The sequence below is a fragment of the Symphalangus syndactylus genome, chromosome 7 (assembly GCF_028878055.3).
Source record: "Symphalangus syndactylus isolate Jambi chromosome 7, NHGRI_mSymSyn1-v2.1_pri, whole genome shotgun sequence".
In the NCBI taxonomy this organism is placed as follows: Eukaryota; Metazoa; Chordata; class Mammalia; order Primates; family Hylobatidae; genus Symphalangus; species Symphalangus syndactylus.
In genome coordinates this window covers 48,135,079-48,158,630 of record NC_072429.2, presented here as the reverse complement: position 1 = coordinate 48,158,630, position 23,552 = coordinate 48,135,079, and the positions used below count along the sequence as shown (strand labels likewise).

General features: G+C 39.4%; 1 protein-coding gene across 9 annotated transcripts in view; it reads left to right on the top strand.

Moving 5' to 3' along the window:
* Positions 1 to 23,552, top strand: part of CTNNA1 (catenin alpha 1) — a 183,998-nt gene that overhangs the window by 29,195 nt on the left and 131,251 nt on the right. The window lies entirely within an intron of this gene.

Here is a 23,552-nt window from a genome sequence, read left to right as displayed (position 1 = left end):
TGATGTAGGTTTTTTTGGTTATTGGATATCAGCTAAGGTAAATGGAGCCCTGCTATTTACAGGTGCTTTACTAGCCCTTGGGAGAACTTCATAGATTTTCCGTGCCTGATGGTAGATTGCGTAGTCCAGAGTCTTATGTCAGATTCATCCCTGTGGCAGTACCCAAAAATGGGCAGTGCCTTAGGTGGAGATGACATCTCCAATTGTTTTCTAATTTGTGAACAAATAACCTTAAGTGGTAAATATTTTTTCAGTTTTCAGGCTGAAGATATTTCTAATACTGAAAATGATGAAATTATTGGAATTCCACAGTACTAATTAGGCAGGTATGTTAGTTTCCTAGGGCTTCTATAACATAAATTATTACAAGCTTGGTGGCTTAGAATAATAGAAATTTATTCTCTCATCATTCTGAAGGCCAGAAATCTGAAATTAAGGTGTTGGCAGGCTTGATTCCTTGTTGGGACTTAGGAAGAATCTGTGCATGCCTCTTTGCTAGCTTCTTCTGGTTGCCAGCAATCCTTAGCATTCCTTGGCTTGTAGACACATTACTCCAGTCTCTGCCTTTGTTATCGTATACTTTTCTTTTTTTGTGTCTCTGTGTCCAAATTTCCCTCGTCTTATAAGGACATCAAGCATTGAATTAGGGCCCACCTTAATCCAGTGTAACCTCATCGTAACTTGATATCATATGCAAAGACCCTGTTTCCAAATAAAGTTACATTCACAGGTTCCAGGTGGACATGAATTTTTGGGTGATGCTATTCAACCCAGTACAGTGGGTTTTGAATGAATTTATTTTAAAGTAGTTTAATAGTCCAGTTCAGGACAGTTTTTCAGCTTGCTGTTGAGGAAATCAGGCTATTACTTAATTGTATTCTGTGGTACATTCTCCTCCCCAGCCCTTCTTGTCTTCTATAACGAAACTCACAATTATATTAACAGACGAGTTTGGGCAAGTGTTTGCTGGGTCTAGTGACTGACGTTTCTTTTCTTTTCTTTCTTTTTTTGAGTTGGAGTCTTGCCCTGTCACCCAGGCTGGGATGCAGTGGTGTGATCTTGGCTCACTACAACCTCCACCTTCTGGGTTCAAGTGATTCTCCTGCCTCAGCTTCCCAAGTAGCTGGGATTACAGGCATATGCCACCACACCCAGCTAATTTTTGTATTTTTAGTATAGATGGGGTTTTGCCCTGTTGGCAGGCTCGTCTCGAGCTCCTGACCTCAAGTGATCTGCTCGCCTTGGCCTCCCGAAGTGTTGGGATTACAGGCGTGAGCCACTGCGCCTGGCCACATTTATTTTCAAAGTGCATTTAATTGTTGTAGGTAATTTTAAATTTGACTTTATATGTTTCTTATTTCAGAAGTTTCTCCAATGCAAATATGTAGCAATCATGGTATAATATACATTCCTTGCTCCCCAAAACCCCCACAATTTTGAATGCATATCTGAATTTCTCTTGTTATTTTTGTTTGTATATGATAATCTTTTATGTGGTTCTGAATCATAAGGACCTTTCTGTCCTAGTCCAGTTTTGCAATTATTTATTATCATGATCTGTCCACCATAATTTGCCTTCTCTTTGGAAAAAAAGAGCCAAAACCAAAATATAACTTCCTCCCATCATCATTATTGCATCAGATATGAAAAGCTGAAATGCCTTACTTTTTTCTCTTGGCTTACTTTTTTCTTTGGAGAATCTTAACAAATGGCGATAAGATCTCTTTTCTGTCATAAATAGAACAAAATACGCATTACAAAAATATGAAGCACAGATTGCTTAATCAACTGAGACTTGTTGCGTATGTCGTTGAAGCCATTTACTCGTCGTTTGAAACCCTGTAATGGTGTTAATAGGTCTGCAGATTCTTTGGACACCCCTCCCTTAAAAAAAATAGAGCCTAACCCTTGAACATGGGTTGAACGTAGTAATTTTTTTTTTTTTTGAGACGGAGTCTCGCTCTGTCGCCCAGGCTGGAGTGCAGTGGCGCAATCTCGGCTCACTGCAAGCTCCGCCTCCCGGGTTCACGCCATTCTCCTGCCTCAGCCTCCGGAGTAGCTGGGACTACAGCCGCCCACCACCACGCCCGGCTAATTTTTTGTATTTTTAGTAGAGACGGTGTTTCACCATTTTAGCCAGGATGGTCTCGATCTCCTGACCTCGTGATCTGCCCGCCTTGGCCTCCCAAAGTGCTGGGATTACAGGCATGAGCCACCGTGCCTGGCCCTGAATTTAGTAATTTCTACAATGACTAGAATGTGGTAGAAGTCGTACTATTTACTTTGGGAGCAAAGTTATAAAAATGGGGCCGTATCCACTCCACTTTTTCTCATGGATTATTCTCTGTGGGGGAAGCTGGCTCCTATGTCATGAGTGCACTCAGGAGGTCCTATGGAGAAGAACTGAAGTCTCCAACCATCAGTCAGCACACATTTGTCAGGCATGTGAGTGAACCACCTAGGAAGCAGATCCTCCACCTCTAGTCAAGTTTCAGACAACATCAGTCCTGACCAACCCCAAATCCCTGACCCATAGAAAACTCTGGGAGTTAATAATTGTTTTAAGCCGCCACCACTTGGAATTTCTTAGGCAGCAAAAGAAAATTTATACAAACACTTTGCCCTGCCCTGGCTTCAGTGGTCCTGAGCATTTACGTAAAACCCTGACCTAACTGTTCTGAATTTTTCTGATAAATAAAAATAACACCATCTACTGAAACACTTAATTTTTGAAGGATTTTTAAGATGTCTTTGTTCTGAATCAGTGTTGACGTTGTTTAGGATGGGGGTTGGCAAATTTCTTCCAGAAGGCCAGGTAGTAAGTATTTTTGGCTTTTCTGATCATAAGGGCTCTGGGCTGGGCGAGGTAGCTCACGCCTGTAATCCCAGCACTTTGGGAGGCCCAGGTGGGCGGATCACGAGGTCAGGAGATTAAAACTACCCTGGCTAACACAGTGAAACCCTGTCTCTACTAAAAATACAAAAAATTAGCCGGGCTTGGTGGTGGGCGCCTATAGACCCAGCTACTCAAGAGGCTGACGCAGGAGAATGGCGTGAACCCAGGAGGCGGAGCTGGCAGTGAGCCGAGACCGTGCCACTGCACTCCAGCCTGGGCGACAGAGCGAGACACCGTCTCCAAAAAAAAAAAACAGGTCTCTGTTGAAACGATTAATATTCAGCTCTGCTGTTGTATTGGGAAGCAGCTATAGACAAGATAAAAAGAAATGGGCACGGGGCATGGCTCTGTTCTAATAAAATTTAGAAAAATTACAGGCCGTAGTTTGCTAACCCTGATCTAGGGTTTTCCCAGGCTGTTAAAGATATGAGCTTACTGTCTTCAAAAAGGTAGTTATTTATGTGTTTATTTATTGCACTTTAGAGCCAAAAATTAGACCTTCTGTATCTTTGGGTTTGTACATGTCCACTGCTTCCCGTGCAATCATAATAACCAGAAATTGGAATGTACACAGTTTTTGATGTGTAACTTTCTTTTTGTGTTAGACCCTGATTACATGAATAATGAATATGCACATTTGTGAGTATACTAAAGTTTCACCATAGTGCTCTAAGTGATGTTAAAAAAAATTCATGTACATAAAAACTTAGGATCATTTGACTTCAAGGCTAATGAAATGGTCAGGTGAGCCATATGTGGTGGATAGGAGCCAGTCACCAATTGCATGGCTTCCAAATCTCTGTGATCCAGGAGTTTAATTGTACTACTAATCTGCTTAGTTTTTGAGTAGGTACCTTATGTAGGTGGAGGTGTACATATGTCTCTTAGATGTGCTCTTTTCTTATTTTAGGATCCTGTTTACCTCCCATATCCCCCCCATCCTGATTAGATCAGTCTTACCTTTGTACTTCTTCGTCTTAGTGCTTATCACAGTGGTAATTTAAATTGGTTGCCTTTTCCTCTCCACGCTCCAGCAGTGCAGGTTCTGTGCTGGTCTGGTGACCATTCTCTTTGTATCTAAGATAGTACCTGGTCCGTGATAGGCACTTAAATGTTTGAGTAAGATAATTGACTATTCTCCAAGAAGTACAGTAAGAGAAAATGCTCTTTTCTCAAAATTTAAAGTGTGTTTTCCTTTCCAGTGCCAAATGTAAATGCATGGGTAGGGGTGGAGAATCTTCTGGCTTTTTTAAAAAATTGAGATATAATTTCACATACCATAAAAATCACCCATTTAAAGTGTATAATGCAGTGTTTTTTAGGGTATTCAGAGTTATACAGCTATCACCATGATCTAATTCCAGAACATTTTTATCACCCCCCAAAAGAAACCTCATACCCATTAGCAGACATTCCCCATACATGTACATTTTAACAGTAGATAAAAGAGTAGCAGCTGCCTTGTGGTACATAAATGTATTTTATGAATCCTTGAATAGGGCTCTGACCAGAAAAAGAAGGCTCTTAAGCCGGATAGGGGACTTTCAGGGGACAGAGATGAGAAGACCTAAATGAAGCTTCTTTGAAAAAGGACAGACATTATGAACAGAGGCCCATTAATGTTAAATTTGAAGTGGAGTGATGAACAGCTTCTTACTAGAACAGTGTTTTATAATCCATTAGCCACAATTTATACTTGGATCTCAAAGGCCAGGATCAGAGTCTTACTGCTACTTCTGTAGCTTCTTCCCTATAGCTCATGGGCATTTCTGGGTCAGTGAAGGGGGAGAAGACCCAAAGAAAATGAAATCCACCTTTTTGTGTTCCTGCACTGCTTCTAATCGTATTTTGCTCAGTAAAGGGGCCAAATAGATGATTCGTGCCCTGAGCAACAGTAGATTTCCTGGGAAGAAGCTTGTGTCAGGGAAATCTGAGTGAGGAATGGGCTGGTTGATAGTGTGTGGTCCTTGAGCAGGAGGTGATATTCTAGCACATAGGAGGCTGTTTTTCCTGTTTTTTTTTCCCCCCTAGAGCTTATAATGATACATGAATACGAAAAATAATTAATAGCATGAGTGGCAGAGGAATGGGAGGATAAGCATGGGATTGGGAAAGTTTACTAAAGGTGTTTGAGCTTGCACTGGATCTTGAAAGGTAGAAAAAGGGAGCAGGAGGAAACTCATCCAGGTAAGAAAAATAGACTGTGCAAGATGGGCATGAGGAACAGTGAGGTCCCTGGCTGGAGGTGGGTGCTAGTCATGTTGAGCACTGCTGGCAGGAGAGGTTTTTGTTTTGTTTTGTTTTGTTTTTTGAGATGGAGTCTTGCTCTGTCATCCAGGCTGGAGTGCAGTGGTGGTATCTCAGCTCACTGCAACCTTCGCCTGCTGGGTTCAGGCGATTCTCCTGCCTCAGCCTCCCGAGTAGCTGGGACTACAGGCGTGTGCCACCACACCTGGCTAATTTTTGTATTTTTAGTAGAGATGGGGTTTCACCATATTGGCCAGGCTGGTCTCAAACTAGTGACCTCGTGATTCACCCACCTTGGCCTCCCGAAGTGTTAGGATTATAGGCATGAGCCACCACACCCAGCTGCAGGAGAGGTTTAATCTAGTTTGGAGCGTATTTAGAGGATGGCTTGGAATGCCATGTGGCATTACATGGTTCAGGTCCCATATGCTTGAATATATCAAGTGACACAGGACTCACTTACTACCTCAAGGAGGAGCTCTTTCCAGTATTGGTTTGTGTTTATTTTAAAAGCTTTTTTTTCCCTTAGAAACTGAACTTTGTCTCTTTAATTTTCTTCCTGTTTTAAGAAGTTCCACCATCTGGGCAATACAGAATATGAGGAAAAGTGGAGTTTTTGCAGGGAGATTAGTGTTAGCTGTGTGCAGGAAGGGTTAAAGTGATTGGTAGACAGCCCAGAGGCAGGACCTAGAGTCTGGAGATGACCATAGTAGTGGGGAGTGAAATGGAGCTGTGCAGGAAGGGACTGCTATAACAGAATTGATGGAAAGAGAGAATTGGCCAATTGTCATGCATTGTTAACTGCCAGCAGGGCCTGTGCAAGTAGCTGATCTTTTCAGTTGTTAAAAGTAAGGGACCTGGTATGTGAAAAATTGTAGTAATTTATTTTCCTGTGACTTGAGTCATTTAGGATGGTGTTGAGGCAGTGTGTGCTGTTAAGAACCTGTGTTCTTACAGGTGTAAAATGCTGCCTTTTAAAATGTTTGCATTATTTGCTTGTAATGGATGTCGAACCTTATTTTGTGTTTATTAATCACACATTAATGTTTATTAATACATCTGAAACATGGTGTTTGTGTGAGTTCCTAGGGCAGTGATAAGTATCGATAAACATTAGTGCTCCTTTCTCTGTTGATTTGTTGAAGCCCTGTTATTTTTCTTTTTAATTGGAATTCCACCAAGGTTTCAAAAATTGAGACATGGCTCATTGGGCTGGAGATGCTGATGTTTTAGATTTCTCTTTACTAATCTGATGGCATAGCAGAGGTTAAATTACCTTGGAATAGAAAATCAAGAAATGATTGTATGTGTCTGTAATTTTGGTTTTAATGGTAGGACAAGATTATGGTAGTGTGGGAAAAGGTGATTGAGTGCTGCTGAACAGAGCAAGGATTGATTGTAGCTAAGTCTAGTGACTTACTGCCTGCCATTTGGTTTGACCTTCATTTTGTGACTATCATACCACTAACCACAGCCAGTCATCTCTCATGTATGTGTTGTTATTCCCATGGCAAACACCATGAAAACCTCTGGGTAATTCACTGCAGCCTCTTCTTCAATGCTGAAAAAACATTTTATAGTGACAACTGTACATCCTTTGTCCCCCAGATGGCCAGAAGGTGAAGATAGAGTAAGTTCTTTTACTAAATATTCCTGTCTATAAATAAAAAGCAGACATCTTAATGTTTGGCTTACAGTTTTTTCTCCTTTCATATCTATTTATGTTTAGACAGATTTGTCTTAAGATTTCTTTGAAATGTTTCCTTTTAGGTTTTGGCTTTCAGGTCATTCCATTTCAGGCAAACTTTGATACTGTGAATGCATTTTCCTTGAGTAGGAGATCTCAACTTACTGAAAGCAGTCATTGTTGTTCAATACTAAATCTCAATCATTACATAAATCATCTTTTATGTAAAAAATGTCGGCCGGGTGCGGTGGCTCATGTCTGTAATCCCAGCACTTTGGGAGGCCGAGGCAGGCAGATCACGAGGTCAGGAGATCAAGACCCTCCTGGCCAACATGGTGAAACCCCATCTCTACTAAAATACAAAAAATTAGCCAGGCATGGTGGCACGTGCCTGTAGTGCCAGCTACTTGGGAGGCTGAGGCAGGGGAATTGCTTGAGCCCGGGAGGCGGAGGTTGCAGTGAGCTGAGATTGCACCACTGTGCTCCAGTCTGGAGACAGAGCGAGACTCCATCTCAAAAAAAAAAAAAAAAAAAAGTCTTGTTAGTTTTAGAACAAGAAAGGAATATTGGAATATTTATTGTCTGCTAACACAATAGTTAAAATCTGTGAGTTTGCAAGCATCTGGGTAATCTTAGTACCTATAGTTGATTTGTGAGCATACTCTAATGGTACTTGTTTTCTCAGCTTTTTTTTTTTTTTTTTAAGAGAGGCAATTACTGTTGATTGTAGCTGTTCTTATTTTTTTAAATTTTTATTATACTTTAGGTTCTAGGGTACATGTGCACAGCATGCAGGTTTGTTACATATGTATACATGTGCTATGTTGGTGTGCTGCACTCATTCTCAGCTTTTTAAAAATCTTTAAAGCATGTAATTACCCAGTCATATAAAACTGAGGGTCTCTTAGGGCATTGTTATAAAGAAAGGATGGAAAATGAGAGTTCTTAATTGATGTTAATGGAGAGACATTCTTTTATTTATCTCAGTAATTGTGTATAGCTGTGTAGTGAAGCTAAGGACATAGATGCCATCTTCCTTGGTACAGCTTGAATAATTTGTATATAGGGAGAAAAAAATATATACACACGTATGTGTATGTGTATATATACATAGTTCACTGTGAATCTTGGCAAGGCAATTTTCAGAAAAATAATGTATTTCATCCCTGACAAAAGGTTATTGAGCACAAGCTGTCAGGCTCTTGAGGCATGATTTTCTCCCTGGCAACTGACTAGAGTTAAGATTGAAGGAGGTGAAAATTGGTCTCCTGTCCAGTGCAGATGTTGACAGCTTCAGACTGATGTACCCACATCTACTGTAGGCAGCCTGGAAGATAGATGTTAAAAGACAGATGTAGTTAGGACAAAACAAGTATCAGTGACTGTTTTAAGTAAAGTTTGAGACGTACACAGGAGGCAGAATGGAATCTGGGTTTGCTGGGTTCATGATGTGAAGACTTAAAACATAGCTTTGAAGAGCGTTGTGTGGGGGTGTATGAGAGAGATCGCATTTTAATCTGATCTGGTTAGTGTGGTTTTAATCGGGTTGAGATCATGAGCTTGATCTCACATATGGGCTCTTTAATTTTTCACAGGAGAAAAATGACAAGTGTTCCTACTTCGGAATGTTGAGTATGGATTTCAAAAAGTGTTAATGATGCTCTGGAAGAGCGGTAGCTGGGAAACATTCAACATTTTGAAAAAGATTAAAGTTAATTAGCTTTTCAGATTAGTATAATAACTTTATTAAAACTAGCAAGAAATCAGCTGATTTTTTTTCTCATATTCTTCCTTTGAGTTCTGGCTTCTCATTTGTTATCTTGCCTTTCCCCCTTGTTGTCTTAGTAGAATTTTCATCCTGTTTTCTCCTCTTATTTTTGTGGATGTCTCTTTTCATGTGGTCCCATTGTGGCTTGGTATGTTGTTAGAAGTGCTCCCACTCCCAATTCCTACCTTTCAGATGTTCCTGAAGACTGTAATTAATTTAAAAATTGTTATTGACCCCATTCAGTCTTACCATTTAATCCATTTTTTCTTGCTTTTCATTTAACTTGAGCAGGAAAAGCAAAATATAAATTCTGAAAAATCATTAGCTGGTTGTCATCTGGGAATTTTATGTCTTAAAGTTGTCTGCCTGACTTAAACTATAAGTCTTTAGGGCGGAGGCTGTATTTTCTTTGACTTGGGATGTGTCAAGGATGCTGTCTGCTTCTGGATCACTACCCTTGTGTGAGCATATGCTGCTTTGCAGAGACTTGTGTTCTGCTGTAGCCAGCTTGGAATTGAGGAAAGAAGAGTGAAGTTATTAAATTCTAATGTCATTTTGAAGTGGTTCATTTTTTCCCCTTTTATTAAAAAGTCTGTCTTGTTAAGCTCACAAAAATAAATAACACTAACCAGGATAATAATATTTATGAGTTACAGTGGGTAATATTACTGCCTTAATATATTTGTACAGTCAGTGTAGCTAAGGAAGTTATTTTAGGTATTAAAATTTTGGTTTTGGCATGACTTCAACCATGATGTTGCAGTAACATGATTTCTACTAGTTAATTTCTTAAGAAAGTGATTCCAAGTTGAAATGCATGTTATGCATTTATTTGAATGTGTAATCAGGAAGTAAGTGCCTCTCTTTGGAGTGTTTCTGAATAGCAGCAGGGCACACTTGAATTAGTAAGGAAAATGAGAACATGAATATGTGTGTTACTTTATTTTAACTTCTTTTTTTAAAATCCATTCTGTCTGTCAACTGGAAAAAGAAATTTCAAAGCTTCTTTCCTTACCCTCAGGGGATGGGGAAGAGGGGGAAGTTAAGAGGTTTTCTAGGCTTGCTCTGATTCAGATGGGTTTATAGTATTTAAATAACTTCATATTAAATGTTTATTTCCTGGATTGACTTTTTTTTTTTTTTTAAAGACAGAGTTTTGCTCTGTCGCCCAGGCTGAAGTGCAGTGGTGCAATCTCGGCTCACTGCAGCCTCCGCCTCCTGGGTTCAAGTGATTCTTCTGCCTCAGCCTCCCAAGTAGCTGGGATTGCCAGCACCCACCACCATGCCTGGCTAATTTTGTATTTTTAGTAGAGACAGGGTTTTGGCATGTTGGCCAGGCTGGTTTTGAACTCCTGACCTCAGGTGATCCGCCTGCCTTGGCCTCCCAGAGCGCTGGGATTACAGGCATGAGCCACCGGGCCTGGCCTCTTTTCTTTCAAAAGATAAACAGTTGTGTGGATTTAAAAAAACAAACAACTGCATCCCAGAAAGTTCTCTTAAGGCATCTGTCAGGGATTCTTTGAGTTATTTTCAGTTTATCTGTACTTACAGGGATATCATCCAGGGGTCCGTTTTTACCAAATATCCCTCCTTGATAAATGGAAGGCTTGATTGAGAAGATTAAAATGTTTTATTCAGGATCATCCTCATGTCATAGGGCACGTGGGTTATGCCAAATATATACTACCATTTGGTTCCTTCTTATAAGGGCTGTGTTATGAAGTCTATTATTCTTTACATCGATATTGCCAATTTTCTTCATTGACAAGTGTGGAAAACATTACCAGATCATAGAAAATGAATTAAAATTTGGCTGGGTGGGAGTGGTGGGACATGGGGATGGGGTGGGGTAGGAAACATATTAACTTTGGATTATCTTGAAGTTAGGAGATGATTTTGTGAAGTTTTGGTCCTGTTATTTTATTATGTTGTAAAATGAAAGTTGGTGGAATAACAGATGAAAATAGTTACCAGGCCGGCCGTGGTGGCCCACGCCTGTAATTCCAGCACTTTGGGAGGCTGAGGCAGGTAGATCACCTGAGGTCAGGAGTTCGAGACCAGCCTGACCAACATGGTGAAACCCTGTCTCTACTGAAAATACAAAAATTAGCCAGATGTGGTAGCAGTCACCTGTAGCCCCATCTACTCAAGTGGCTGAGGCGGGAGGATCACTTGAACTCGGGAGGTGAAGGTTGCAATAAGCCAAGATTGCACCACTGCACACCACCCTAGGTGAAGGAGCGAGACTCTCAGAAAAAAAAAAAAAAAAAAAAAAAAAAAAAAAAAAAAAGCTGGCCAGGCACAGTGGCTCATACCTGTAATCCCAGCACTTTGGGAGGCCGAGGTGGGCGGGTCATGAGGTCAGGAGTTTGAGACCAGTCTGACCAACATGGTGAAACCCTGTCTGCTAAAAATACAAAAATTAGCTGGGCATGGTGGCACACATCTGTAATCCCAGCTACTCTGGAGGCTGAGGCAGGAGAATTGCTTGAACTCAGGAGGCGGAGATTGCAGTGAGCCGAGATTGCACCACGGCACTCCAGCCTGGGTGACAGAGCAAGACTCTGTCTCAAAAAAGAAAAAAAAAAAACAGAAAAAAGCAAAAAGCCATCACTTGTTGGTGAGATCTCTTAATCAAATCAGATATATTTAAGAGAATTTGGTATAAAGTAGGTTTATCAGTAGGTTTTGGAGCTAAAGCACCAAAAAGTAACTTTCAAGAGTTAGGAATCTCATGGTAGGGAAGTTTTGGGTATTCATTCAAATCCAGGGCTGGATATTTCTTACTCTCTAAAACACTGTGTAAAAAGATGCCAAGCTGTTAAGTACAGGGCAGTTTTATTATAGGCTTGCCTGTGATGTTGGTTACTTTCTCTCTCTCTTTTTTTTTTCTTCCTCTAGTTCTGCTCCCTGGGTAGAATTAAAAACTATTTTAAAATGAGCGTTAATTTTCTGCAGTGAACATGTGTTTTGATAGTAAGAGCAAAAATAAAAAAAAAAAAACATAATTTTGTAACCTAGAGATGAAACTAATGGTTAACATTTTTGTCCTAAACGCTTTCCAGTTTGTCTTCTATGAATATGCTTACATGGGTAGAGATACGTTGGGTTTGATTATGTCATTTGCTTTTTTTCATTTAATGGATCCTGAACATCTTTCTGTAATATTAAGTATTCTTCTACAACGTAATTTTTAATGGCTGAACACTATCCTCTAGAGAGTAATATGATTTAAGAACATTATTTTATACCAGCAAACTAAAGACTTCTCTTTAATACTGTTACGTCAAGAGTTTTATTCACTTTTCACATTTTCAAAGGAGTATGGTATTAAGAAATAGTTATAATCCTAGTTTTTTACTTTGAAGACTGAAGGCTCCTATTGTTAAGAAGTATATATTGGCTGGGTGCGGTGGCTCACACCTGTAATCCCAGCACTTTGGGAGGCCAAGGCAGGCGGATCACGAGAGCAGGAGATCGAGACCACAGTGAAACCCCGTCTCTACTAAAAATACAAAAAATTAGCCAGGCGCAGTGGCGGGCGCCTGTAGTCCCAGCTACTGGGCAGGCTAAGGCAGGAGAATGGCGTGAACCCGGGAGGCGGAGCTTGCAGTGAGCAGAGATTGCGCCACAGCACTCCAGCCTGGGCGACTGAGTGAGACTGTCTCAAAACAAAAAAAAAGGGAGTAGTATGTATCTGAGAAGAAATAAAAGGTTTTAGACAGTTAAAATCATTTTGAGATAAAGAGAGCAAAGTTACTTGAGCACGGTTATCTGGGAAATCAGTAGAAGGGAGAGTTGGAATTCAAGTATGCTCATGAAACTGATCCTGGAATGAGTAATTTGAACATGTTTAAGATAGTTGATGGCGTCTAACTCTTCTCCTGGAAGCTTTTGTCATTTTAGCGCAGAGCTGTTTTTGCTGGTTTGCAAAAGCATATTCAGGTGGATGTCTTTAAAATCTCTTTTCTCTTTTGGATTTGGCAGTTGATAACAAACAATATGCTCTTGTAAAATGTTCTGTTTAAGAAATGCCTACCTAAGGTCCATGTAACCATTGAATCTTCTTCCCTGCAGCAACTCTACAGAAAATTTTAAAAATGAGATTGGGGCTGCAGATACCCATTTATTTTACCACTTGGCTTACTCTTATTTTGGATAAAACCCATCTAGTTAGCTGACTTTATAAGCTTTTACGGAAAGATTTTGTAGTATGTGCAAGTTTTACTTTTTCATTTTTGCATGAACTAGCAGCCACGGGATTTTTATACTTCAGAAAAAAGAAAATTTGAAGCCTGAGTTTTATTATCATACACACGAACTAAACCTATTAACATTTTTATCATTTAAAAACTTTTTTATATGAAAGTATATTCATTATAGAAAGTAAAAATAAACAATAAACAATCACCCATCAGGCTGTACCACCTTATGATTAAGCTCTGTCGATATTTTGGTATGTGTTGGTTGTAGTGTTTACCATCCCATCCCTTCCCTAGGACATAAACACATTGTGATCTCCATTCTCACTGTGCAGTACAGATTGGTATATAGCTGCTATTTAAAGTGGAAATGAAAATCATTTCCATTAATACAGATACCTGGGTGGGGGTAGATTGTATAATTTTTCGAAGATAAGCCGTGTTTCTCTACTGGGCTGGCAAAAATTCTTTTTTCTGGACCTTAAAGGTAGAAAGGTTCTGGTGAAGAAGCTATTTAAAAGTATCCTTAGTATTATTTTGGGAAAGGAGATATAACTTTGCCCTACTTATTGAGGTTCCGTGAGGACTTCTAGAGGCAGTAGAGATGGTTCCATAGCTGGAGTTCTGAGCCATTACGTTGTGGTTGGGAACCTTTCTTGTCGTAGTATACTGTAGAATTTTGGGATGTGACACTGTAAATGGGATAGATGAGGAAGATGCCCAATTCCTGAGAACTGGAAGGAATCCCAGCTTGACATGAGAACTTCTTTAAAACAAAATGAAACACAACAAAACAAAAAAACTGCTAAAAATAAAAATAAAAAGAAAAGCAGTTGGAAAAACTTAAGGCACAGCAAGCTTTGGTTGTAGCTATTAGCACAAAAGAAACTATTACTACTTTCTGCATTATAGACAGTGGAGTGAAGGAAGCTCCCCCCATCCTTTACAGCTTCAACATTTAAAATTAAAAGCTAACATTTCCTCTGTCCTTTAGGAAACTTGCTATCATGACTTTATTTCTAAAAAGGTAAGAAACAGCTGGTGTGTGGATAATGACATGTTCTAAATAGGTTTAAAAACTGGAAAAAGTAGATGGAAAAGTAGAGGGGGCACAGAAGTATTTGTCGAGCTTTGTATATATTATTTCATTTAATTTTCAAAACAACCGAGTAAGGTATGTACTCATTTTACAGAAAAGAAAACAGCTAGAGATAAAACAACCCAAAGTAACACAGCCACCAAATATCGAAGCTGGATTTAGACCCAGTTCCAATACCTTATTTCATCTACACCAAGTGGTGTTCTGGGAGAAAAGTAGTTATATTCATTAACATTACTTCATAGCATTCTTTGTTTTAAAGGAGCAATGTAACAGGCTCAGGTTAAAACAAACAAGCCTGTTCTTTGTTTCCATCACCTAAATATTTTCCAAGCCTATCCTTTCCCTGTAACTTTATAGTTTGGTTGCTTTCAGGGGAATTTACTCATGATATTTGATGCTTCAAAAACTTCTTGATCTTGTCTTCTCCTAATAAAGAATTGTGGGGTTTTTTTTTTTGTTTACTTTATAATTGCCCATTGTCTTTGTTTTAAACTCCAGAGGAACTTATTTTATTCCCAGCTCAGTTAGGAGAGAACATCAGGGGATGACAGATTTTATTTCACGGCAGATGGTACAGTAGTATTGAGTTCTCTTAAGTTTTATCTCCTTTGTTACTAGATGTAGCATAGTTGACTGCAAACAGCTGGGACAAAGTCAGGTTTTACAACCATGCGACCTTGGACATATTTCCTGTCTGCCTCAGTTTCCCCAGTTTGCCCTTTTGTGTGCAGAGAGCACTTTTGATATCTTAGAAATTTACTCTATAAATTAATTGACAGGTATCTTTTTAAATTTTTTATTTAAAAAAATTTTTGAGTTGGAGTCTTGCTCTGTCACCCAGGCCACCGTGCCTGGCTAATTTTTGTATTATTATTATTATTATTATTTATTATTATTTTTTTTTAGTAGGTCTGGTCTTGAACCCCTGATCTCAAGTAATCCCCCGGCCTCAGCCTTCCAAAGTGCTGAGATTACACGTTGAGCCATCCTGCCCGGCCTTCTGCTGCACTTTTTTTTTAGACAGAGTTTCGCTCTTGTTGCCCAGGCTGGAGTGCAATAGCGTGACCTTGGTTCCCTGCAACCTTTGCCTCCCAGGTTCAGGCAATTCTCCTGCCTCTGCCTCCTGAGTAGCTGGGATTACAGGCACGTGCCACCATGCCTGGCTAATTTTGTACCATTAGTAGGGTTTTGCCGTGTTGGTCAGACTGGTCTCGAACTCCTGACCTCAGGTGATCCACCCACCTCCGCCTTCCAAAGTGCTGGGATTGCAGGCGTGACCACCGTACCTGGCCATCTTTTTTTTATTTTTAGAGTTCTTTTAAGAGACATGAGAGATGGAGGAAAAAAAAAAAGTTGTTGATTCCTTTTTACAATTTTTTAAAGCAAGGTTTTGAGCATCGGTTCTTTTTACATTTAATTTTGAAATAAAACTTATTAAACATCTCAAGTTAGTCTTAGTGACATTTTTTTTTTTATAAGGATGACCATTCAGAAGTTTGAGGACCTTGTTTTTAGCCAGGGGCTTATTTATATACTTGTTTATAGTTTTGCTAATGGAGAAAATGTGAATATTTTAACCCATCATACAGTGTGTTTCTAATGTATTTTTTCATTACTAATACTTTATGTTAGCCATGAAATTAAGGATTTGTAATTAGGGCTGTGAGCTAAAATAAATTAGAGTAGATGTAGATGTATGTATGTATATGTGTATATATATGTATGTATTTAGAGACAGAGTCTTGCTCTGTTGCCCAGTCTGGAGTGCAGTGGTGCCATCTCGGCTCACTGCAACCTCTGCCTCCTGGGTTCAGTCGATTCTCGTGTCTCAGCCTCTCCAGTAGCTGGGATTACAAGTGCTCGCCACCACACCCAGCTAAATTTAGTATTTTTAGTAGAGACAGGGTTTTGCCATGTTGGCCAGACTGGTTTCGAACTCCTGATAAATGAATTCAGCAGACCACTGTAAAAAAAGAAAATTCATGAAGCTGTAGCTGCTACAGCAGCAAGCATGAAAACCCTGCACTTTTTACGAAAATAATTTTATCTTGTGTTGAAAATGCAGCTTTTATGTGGGTGCAGGGCTGCTATAAGAAAGGCATATCTATAGACTAGTAAGATTCGAGAAAAAGCAAAGTAATTATATGACAATTTAAAGCAAAAGGGAGGTGAAAGATCTAGAGTTGGAGAATTTAATGCCAGCAAGGGGTGGTTTGATAATTTAAGGGAGATGTGGCTTTAAAAATGTCAAGATAACAGGGGAAGCAGCTTCTGCTGACCAAGAGAAGGGTTCCCAAATGCCATTAAAAAGTGCAGCAGAAGGCCAGGCTCAGTGGCTCACACCTGTAATCCCAAGACTTTGGGAGGCCAAGGCAGGCAGATCACCTGAGGTCAGGAGTTCGAGACCAGCCTGACCAACATGGAGAAACCCTGTCTCTACTTAAAAAAAAAAAAAAAAAAAAAGAATAGAAAAATTAGCCAGGCATGGTGGCGCATGCCTGTAATCCGAGCTATTCGGGAGGCTGAGGCAAGAGAATCACTTGAACCCGGGAGGCGGAGGTTGCAGTGAGCTGAGATCGTGCCACTGCACTCCAGCCTGGGCAACAAGAGCAAAACTCCGTCTAAAAAAAAAAGTGCAACAGAAGGGTGGGCACGGTGGCTCCCGCCTGCAACCACAGCTGCAGATTTCAATTCACAGTACGTATCAGGCAGTTCAGCTTTTTCTTACAATGTCATGACTTTTCTCTACTTCTTGGTACTACTTCCAGCATCACTAGTGGCACTTCATATGAACTTCATGGTGTTATTCAATGTTTTGAGTGTTGTACTAAACATGATGAAAATGTATGAGAACTACAAATGATCACTTTTCACTGTCATGCAATTTACTGGATGTGAACTGCTCAGGTGGAGATGATTAGCATCGCATGCAGATGCATCATATGGCATTTTAAGTCGATATTCACAACACTTGAGCATGCTGCAATAGCAATAGGAGATGGCTACAAAATTATTACAGTAGTACAGTGTGTACTACAATTAATTTTATGCTTGATTATGATTTAAACTCCATCTTTATATTTGTTTATATTTCCCTTGACTGCGAATGGCACATGTATGGCCTGTGTTTGTGTGCATAAGTTTTGATTGGTTAGCTTTCTGTAATAGGTTTGTGTATATTTATGGTAGTACATGATAAAATAGGCCAGTATCTACAGATATTTTATGCATTCATGATATACCTTTTTCTTAATTTTTTGGTACTTCTGGATTACATGATTTGAGTTTTTTTCAAATTGTTGCCAATCTCTGAAACAATTTTCAATATACTTACTGAACAAAATCCACGTATAAATAAACCCACGCAATTCAAACCCAAACTATGTTGTTCAAGGGTGGCTGTACAAACTTCGCTGCTAGCTTTTAAGTGTACAAATAGCTGCATAAATAACCGATGTGCATCATGACCAGTCATGTCACTTCTTTAAAAGTCTGTTGGTGATAGTTCCCTGCAAATCTGTTCAGTTTATGCAAAGTGTGTAGTTGTGTTGCTTCTTTTTCTCCTAGTGATAAACCCACATGAACTACTTGACAGAATTGAATAATTGAAAGAGGGAATTAGCCAACAGCAGCAAAGAAATGAAAAGTGATAGACCTGGAATTGAAATTTGATTAGAATATAAAGGGAAGAAATAGCTGATTGTGGAAATGTTGACCCTGCGGCTATTGAAAACTCTAGCTATGCAGCTAGAACTACTTAGTGAAGGCAAACTTCTTGACTTAAATGAGGAACATGGTTATGATGTCCAAGAGAATGTGTGACATCATTAAAAACGACACATTAAAGGAACTCTTGAAGATATTCATAACAAATAAGTGTAGACATTGGATAAAATATTGGAAATGGATCCAAACTTAGAAAGGAATATGATGATTCGCCAAGGGATAAAAAAGATGCTCATTCTGCACCCTAATGTAAATGACAAGAAGACAGGGAAGCATTGTTCAAACTACTTTTGAAAATTTTTTTTAACAAGGAAATAAAATATTTTGTCTCAGTGTTTATAATGTTTTAATTTAGTACATTAAGTAAATATTGGTTGACCATATCATATCCTTATACATTTATAATAGACAATAAAGGAATTTTTAATGCTTAGACAAAAGTATTTCTTTTTAACTTTTATTTTGTAGAGATGGGGTCTCACTTTGTTGCCCAGGGTGATCTCAAACTCCTGGGCTCAATCGATTCTCCTACCTTGACCTCCCAAAGTGCAGGGATTACAGTTGTGAGCTCCCATGCCTGGCTGAGAAAATTTGGGGGGGGGGGTGTCTTATTTTAAAAAATTTTATTTTTTTCTTTTCTCCAAACATGGTGTTGGAAACTGCCAAAAATTTTTAAAGGTCATGGGAGAATCATAATTCTCTGTGATTAATCTCTGATTAGGATCAGGTTGCACTGTTTCAACTTGTATGGTCATTTTTACAGTCTTGTGCTACTGTGCAAAGTGAAGATGATCAGTATTGTTATCTCTGTTTTACAACTGTGGAACCTGAGACTATTTAGTGGTGAAGCTGTGGTTTTTGTGTGTTTGACTTCTGAGTTTATGATCTTACTCTCTATTATACTGGTACCCCTACACAAGATTTTTATTTTCTGAGACAGGGTCTTGCCCTGTCGCTCAGGTCTGGAGTGCAGTGGTGCAGTCTCAGCTCACTGTAGCCTTGACCTCGTGGGCTCAAGTGATCCTCCCACTTCAGCCTCCTGAGTAGCTGGGATTACAGGCATGTACTGCCACACTTAGCTAATTAATTAATTTTTTTTTTTTTTTAATAGAGACAGGTTCTCACTATGTTGCCCAAACTGCTCTCAAACTCCCTGGGCTCAAGTGATCCTCCTCCCTCAGCTTCCCGGAGTGCTGGGATTATAGGTGCTACATAAAATTGAAAATAAAGTAGAAAATAATTCCTTTAGTAGTCCTTGCTTTTCCTCCTGGTAATGGGCCAAATTCTTTTTTTGTTTGTTGTTTTTTGTTTTTTTTTTTTTTGGAGACGGGGTCTGTCATCCATGCGCTGGAGTGCAGTGGCACGATCGTGGCTCACTGCAGCCTTGGCTTCCTGGGCTCAAGCGATCATCCCATCTTAGCCTCCCAAGTAGCTAAGACTATAGGTGAATGCCACCATGCCTGGCTAATTTTTCTTTATTATTTGTAGAGATGAGGTCTCACAATGTTACGTAGGCTGGTCTTGAACTCCTGGTCTCAAGTGGTCCTCCTGCCTGGACTTTTCAAAGTGCTGAGATCACAGATGTGAGCCACCATGTCTGGTCTCAGGCCAAATTCTTGAAACAGCAGTCTTATTTATAACTTATTTTATTACCCTTGAAATCTGGTGTGTGCAACTCCCAGAAAGCCACTCGTCTTCTTCATTGTCTTGTGCTAGCCACATTGGCTTCCGCCTTCCATAATCTTTTTAGATCTTTGACTTGGTGTTCCCTCTACCTGGAATGCTCTTCCTCCAGATAGCCACATTATTCCTGTGATTCCTTTGTCAAGACTGTCTTCAAATCAAATGGTATTTTTTCAAGGAGGCCTACCTTGATCCCCCTATTTTAAATTGTATCTTACATCCCTTTTCTCTCTGTCCTCCTTTCTGTCACTTCCCGCGACCTACTCCAGTACTATTGTTTATTTTGCTTATTGTGTTTCTCTCCCACTAGAATGTAAGTTCCCTGGAGCCCGGGATTTTTTCCTGGCCTGGTTGGTTAATTTCCTGGAGCATTTAGAATAGTGCCTGGCTCATAGAAGGTGATCAGTAAGCATGTTTTGAAAGAGGCATGAATGCTCTTGGAGATTGCTGTTGAATAGGTGAATACTGATGAAACACAATGAAGACCTTTTCTCTGTCTTCTGATCTTGTTTTACCTAATATTAATAATTTCTACCAACCCTATTTTGTCTCCTAGTGCTTGCTGCAAGGCACTGAACTAGGCATTTTACAAGGTGTCTTAATTGACACTCACAGCAGGTAGTCTACACATCGTACAGAAGAGGAAACAGAATCATAAAGTCTAGTTGCATAGCTGGCAAGTGGCAAAGCCAAAGCTTAAGCCTATATCCAGCTCCAGAGCCTGTGCTCTTTCATGTTACTGCATTCAATACTGTTTTTTTTTCGTTTTTGTTTATTGAGCTATAACTCACATACATAAAATTTATCATTTTAAAGTGTACAATTCAATGGTTTTTAGTATATTCATTAGGTTGTGCAGCCATCACCACTGTGTAGTTTCAGACATTTTCATCATCCCAGAAAGAAACCCAGTTTTACCCATTAGAAGTTAGTCCTCATTCTTCTTACGTCCTTCCCGCTGCCCAGCAAGCATTACCTTCTGTCTCTATGGATTTGCCTATTGTGGCAAATGGCGATTTCATATAAATGGAACAATACAGTATTCTTTCACTTAACATATGTTTTGAAAGTTCATCCATGTTGCACATGTATCAGCACTTCATTTTTTCTTATGGCTAAATACTGGATAATGCCACATTTTGTATGTCTGTTTTTCAGTTGGTAGATGTTTGGGTTCTTTCTGCTTTTCAGCTGTTACGAATAGTGACACTGTAAGCATTCATGTACAGGTTTTTAGTTGTGTAGCTATGTATTAGGTTGGTGCAAAAGTAGTTATGGTTTTCGCCATTTAAAAAAAGTGATGAAAAGTACAATTACTTTTGCACCAACTTATATTAGTCCGTTCTCACATAGCTATAAAGAAATACCTGAAACTGGGTAATTTATAAAGAAAAGAGGTTTAATTGGCTCAAGGTTCTGGAGGCTGTACAGAAAGCATAGTGGCATCTCCTTCTGGGGTGGCCTCAGGAAGCTTCCAATCATGGTGGAAGGGAAATGGGGAGCTAGGCATCTAACATGGTGGGGAGGAGCAAGAGAGCCGGTGGGAGAGGTGTCACACACCTTTAAACAACCAGATCTTATGAGAACTCATTCACCATCACAAGAATAGCACCAAGAGGTTGGTACTAACCCATTCATGAGAAACCACTCTTATGATCCACTCATCTCCCACCAGGCCCCACCTCCAACATTGAGAATTACAGTTTGACATGAGATGTGGGCAGGGACACAGATCCAAACCATATCCACCTAGCAGTGGAATTACTGAGTCATATGATAACATTTAGCTCTTTGAGGAACTGCCAGACTGTTTTCCAAAGCAGCTGCACCTTTTTACATTCCCAGCATTGGGGTATGAGAGTTCTAATTTCCCCATATTCTTGCCATTTGGTATTATCTGCCTTTTTTATTATAGCCATCCTAACTAAGTATGAAGTGATATCTTTGTGTGGTTTTGATTTGTATTACCTGATGGCTAATGAGGTTGAGCATCTTTTCATGTGCTTATTGGCCATTTCTAAATCTTCAGACAGGCGCCTGTTTAAATCCTTTGCCTATTTGAAGTTGGATTATTTGTCTATTTTTGTTTGTTTGTTTGTTTTTTAAAGAAGCCAGGTCTTGCTATGTTGCCCAGGCTAGATGCTAACTTCTGGGCTCAAGCAGTCCTCCTGCCTCAGCCTCTCAAGTAGCTAGGATTGCAGACACATGCCACTGCAGCCAACTTAAAAATATTTAGTATAAGAGTTCTTTATATATTCTGGATACTAGATCCTTATAATTTGCAGAAATTTTCTTTCATTTGTGGGTTGTCTTTTTACTTTCTTGGTAGTGTTCTTTGAAGCACAAAATTTTAAATTTTTTGATGATGTCAAACTTAACCTGTTTTTGGTTCTGTTTTTGTACTTTTGGTGTCGTAGCTAAGAAACCATTGTGAATCAAGGTCTTGAAGACTTACACCAGTGTTATCTTCTAAGTGTTTTATAATTTTAGCTCTAACATTTAGGTTTTGATAAATTTTGTAAGTATATGGTGTGAGATAGGAGTCCAACTTAATCCTTTTGCATATTGCACTTGTCTTAGCACCACTTGTGGACAAGACCATTCTTCATTGAATATTCTCGGCACTCTTGTTAAAATCGGAATATATTTCTGGATTCTCAGTTAAAGTTGATTGATCTCTATGTTTACATTTGTTTTGGTTGACCAGTTTTCTCTTAAGAAGTCTGGCCTTCTTGTTTTTGACAGTCTTGGTTCTCTTTATTGTTTCTTTTATTACAGAATCTTCCTCTCCTTACTCTGATGTCCACAGTCTCGAGGGTCCTAACTTTTTTTGTTTTTTTCTAAATATTTCCCAACTCATGTGTTTTCATACAGCTCTGGCTTTCTTCTCCCGCTCAGAAAGGCCCCAGCTTGCAACCTTTAAATAATGTACTGTGCTTAATCAAAGGTGATCAGATCTTTTGACCCCTACCTTTGTAATTTACTACTACTCTTTTCTGGGCTCTCACTGTAGCTTTCTGATCCAGCTGTCTGGTTAGGTTTATTGTATGTACTTTAGATAGGTTAATCCTCTTTACTTTGACTTCCCTCTGCTTGAGGGAATTGAATTCTGTTTGTCTCTGGCCTTTCTACTCCCATCTTCTGCTTCTTCTAAGCATATCCCTTACTCCTCAGTTAGACTAGATAATTCAGACTAGATATTATGCCTCTAAGCCTAATTAATATATGAATTATATATTAATATATAATATTCAAGCTTTCTTATTGTATACCTCAGCATGATAAGTGGTTCTACAAAGAGCATAAATACTGGCATTACAAATCCGGACTCTGCCATTTACTAGTTAGGTGGCAGGGATTAAGTTAGTTAATCTGTATAAGCTTTAGTTGTATTATTTGTAAGCAAAGGCTAATACCACTTACTTTCTAGGTGGGTAACAGAATTTTAAAAATAAGTGTAGTGCCATAGAGTAGATATTTAATAAATGTTGGACTTTTTTTTTTTTTTTTTTTTTTTTTTTTGAGACTCTCGCTTTGTTGCTCAGGCTGGAGTGCAGTGGCGCAATCTCGGCTCACTGCAACCTCTGCCTCCTGGGTTCAAGTGATTCTCCTGCCTCAGCCTCCCGAGTTAACTGGGATTACAGGCACCTGCCACCATGTCTGGCTGTTTGCATTTTTAGTAGAGATGGGGTTTCACCATGTTGGCCAGGCGGGTCTCGAACTCCTGACCTCAAGTGATCCACCAGCCTCAGCCTCCCAAAGTGCTGGGATTATAGGTGTGAGCCACTGCACCCAGCCAGTGTTGGACATTATTATGTTACTGTTCCTTCTGCTTGAGGTGGTAACTCCCTTAACTCTGCTGCCCACATCCTTCCTCTCCTTTGAGGGATGGGTTCATTTCAGAGTACCATGCCTTCCATAAAGCTGTTGCTGGTATTCATTTCTTCCCCGAACTGGTTGTTAGTGCTTCCTCCTTTGAATTCCCTTGACACCTTATGTTTTCTTTCTTACAGCTTGTATGTTAAAATGCCACATAATTTCTTAATGGTCAGATCCATCTTTTCTGGATAAGTTATTTGAAGGCAGGGATGGTATGTTCAGCTTTGTGTTTTGGAAGTGGATTTGTTTTTAGTGTGTAGCAAGTGCTAAATTAGGTGAAGTTCTGCTTATTATATAGAGTGAACATCTCTTGCTTATTCTCTCTTGTTTGGTAGTAATATTGTTTAAGACAGTATATATAT